The following is a 3,383-nucleotide window of genomic DNA, read 5'->3' on the forward strand; positions in this document are numbered from 1 at the left end:
GAAATGCAATTTTCTCAAGAATGAATTGCTCTACTTAGGGCATGTGGTATCTGCTGAAGGAGTAAAACCTGATCCTTCAAAGATCGACATCATCAAGCACTGGAGTAGCCCGCAAAGCGCTGACGAAGTAAAACGATTCGTAGCATTTGCAAACTACTACAGAAAACATATTAAGGATTTTGCCAAACTTTGCAGTCCTTTAAATAAATTAACACGGAAAAACGAAGAATTCAAATGGACTGAGGAATGTGAACATTCTTTTCAATTTTTGAAAAAATGCTTCATGAATCCACCAGTTCTCGATTATCCCGATTTTTCTGAAAGTAATACATTTACCTTACACACAGATGCTTCTGGAAAAGCATTGGGAGCTGTTTTAAGCAACCAAAACGCTAGACCCATAGCATTTGCAAGTAAGGCATTAAACAAAGCTGAACAAAATTATAGCACAATTGAGAAAGAATTATTGGGTTTGGTCTGGGCAATTCGTCATTTCAGACCATATTTATATGGTAAGAAATTCGAAGTGTTCACAGATAACCGCCCTTTAGTTTATCTATTTACTTTAAATGATCCCTCAAGCCGACTGACAAAGTTTCGTCTGGCTTTGGAGGAGTATAAATTTGACGTGCTTTATAAGAAAGGGTCGGAAAATGTGGTAGCGGACGCGTTATCGCGAATTTCGATCAACGACTTGAAAGCACTTACACCACAAACAGCGTTTGTTTGTACAAGAAGAGAAACGAAAATACAGAAACAAGCTAGCACATCCGAAAAAATCGAAAAGAAAAAATTAAACTACATAAAGATAAAAATCGGATCCGAAAACGAAAAAGAAAACAAAAAAGGAAACGAAAAAGAAAACGAAAACGAAAAAGAAGATTTAGAAACACAGCTCGAGCAAGGTATCCTTTATATTGATCCCAATACGACATTGTCTCACCTACGGGGAGTAATGAACCGATTGGTGAATTTCACAAAAGGAACTGAAATTCAAGGCCTGATCGTGGATAATACGATCGAAAATAAAAAGTTAAAAGAGAAAATAGAGTCTCTTTATATTAAAGGCATGCCGCCTATCATTTTGTTAGGCAAAAAGATAAAACAAATCGAAAACAAGGACGAACAAAGTATTATTATTAACGATTTCCACGTATTGCCAACTGCAGGGCATGCGGGAATCAGAAGAACAATCAACACAATAAAGCAGCGATATCATTGGAAGACTTTGGATAGTGATGTAATTTCTTTTATTAAGAAATGCACACACTGTCAAAGAAATAAGAGTTATCGCACAAAACAACCAATGCAACTGACGAGCACAGCTAGTCATGCATTTGAGAAAATATTCCTGGACATAGTTGGTCCATTAATACCGGATTCTAGAGGAAATCAGTATATACTGACTACCCAATAACCCCTTGAAGATTTGGGTCCAAATGTACGAATAGCAATCAAAAATAATAAAGATACAGATATTATCCATAAAGATAGAAGAAGGGAATTCATAAAGTAAATTAAAAAAAAAAAGGGAGAAAGGCGTAAGAAGTTTTAAATTCAAAATTATTTTAATATCGATTATATTATATTTTCTATAAACACTATAATTATATATTTAGATGTTCAGTAAACATTTTACAATCTTATAACAAACACTATTATTCAAAACATTTTTACATTTTTATTACAAATACTATTATACAAAACATTTATACATTTTTATAACAAATAATATTACACAAAACATTATAATCCAAGGAAGAAGAGATTTAAAAATAAAAACTTTAGTTTGATTTTTAAATTAATTAAGGAAGGACGTGTGGTGGAGTACGGCCCTGTTGAGTAGAAGCGCACTGCGCAGTAAGTAAAATAAACAATACTCAGCATAAACGCAATCTGGCCACCCGGGCAACGAACGGGCGATAGCGTTTATGCTGAGGATAGCAAAAATGGTCACGTAGACCACGGCTGATCGAGGCCTGAGTAGAATAAGTTACTTCGAATAAAATCACTTCTAAGTCAGACTGGCCTGCGTGATGTTGCTTCCCGTACGTACGCATATCACATCCACCGCGCATTCATTAAGTGGTAATTTGAAAGTGTAGTGTACACCAATTGAGATGGAGCTGTCTCAAATCAAGGCTTACCCGATAAAAGAGACGAAAACAATTCAGGCATTTCAAAGATTCCAACAAAAAAAAATTGGCCTCATACAAGCACAAAGGACTAGTTTTTAATTTCTAAATGAATATTGTTGTCAAATATTGTCAATTGTTTGAATTTTTAGACTTCTGCGAGAATATGATTAGAGAAATCTCGCACTCACTAAAACCATAACAAAATGGACCAACATCAAAGTTCAGTTATTACAAATTATTTCTACCAAAAAAACAATATTCATATGCACCGTTGCGTTCATCTTCAACAAACTGCGCTGATTGCACCTGTTTAGACCCCCGTGCAAATAATTTACGCGCAGTAAAATCTGCTCATTGACGTATACAAAGACAATGACACACGGAAAATAATAAAAAGGTAAAATTTACCTTTTTGCGAGGTGAATTTTTTCCACCCCTCTTTCGAGGTAAGTTTTACCTTTTTTTCATTCACCTAGCAAAAAGGTAAATATTACCTTTTTTCAATTCACCTGGCAAAAAGGTAAATTTTACCATTTTCACATTCACCTAGCAAAATAGTAAATAATACCGTTTTCCCATTCCCTGATTTAAAAAGTAAATGCTAATTGGTTTGGTTGGTTTCTTAAATAAAAATGAAAACAAAATTCATTCAAATATTTATATTTATTTGAAATAAATAGGGACTATTCATTATATTTATTTTTGTAATGTATCACCGTGTTTAAAAAAATCCTTTAAATCCTTTAAATAAAGTAAATCCTTTTTCGCCAGGCTCGTGGCAATTCAGCTTCACGTTTCTCCGCGCCATAATGGCGACTAATCTAGTCAGATCCGGCTTTTCCGGAAAGATATCTGGAGGATGAAGTGAAATATACCTCGAAGCTTGGCCGATCTGAAACAAAAGCATAGTATTATGACGAGAACCAGCACAACTAAATGATATCTAAAAAAAAACTTACCATTCTGTTCCGATTTTCTCATATTGGCACGAAATATAACTTCCCTTCTGAACGACAAAACAACTTAACCTCAATTAACGGATTCTGCAAAAAGTTATTTTTGTTCGAGATGAATAGTACATTTGGATTTACCTAGAAAGGTGAATTATACTTTTTTATTGAGCTCAATTCAGGTGAACTTCACCTCGCTACGAGGTAAGATTTACCTTTTTTGGATTCACCTTTTTTCTCGGTGAATTGAACCTTTTTTCCAACCTCGATTCAGGTAAATTTTACCTCGCTGTGA

The sequence above is a fragment of the Uranotaenia lowii genome, chromosome 2 (genome assembly GCF_029784155.1).
Source record: "Uranotaenia lowii strain MFRU-FL chromosome 2, ASM2978415v1, whole genome shotgun sequence".
NCBI lineage: Eukaryota > Metazoa > Arthropoda > Insecta > Diptera > Culicidae > Uranotaenia > Uranotaenia lowii.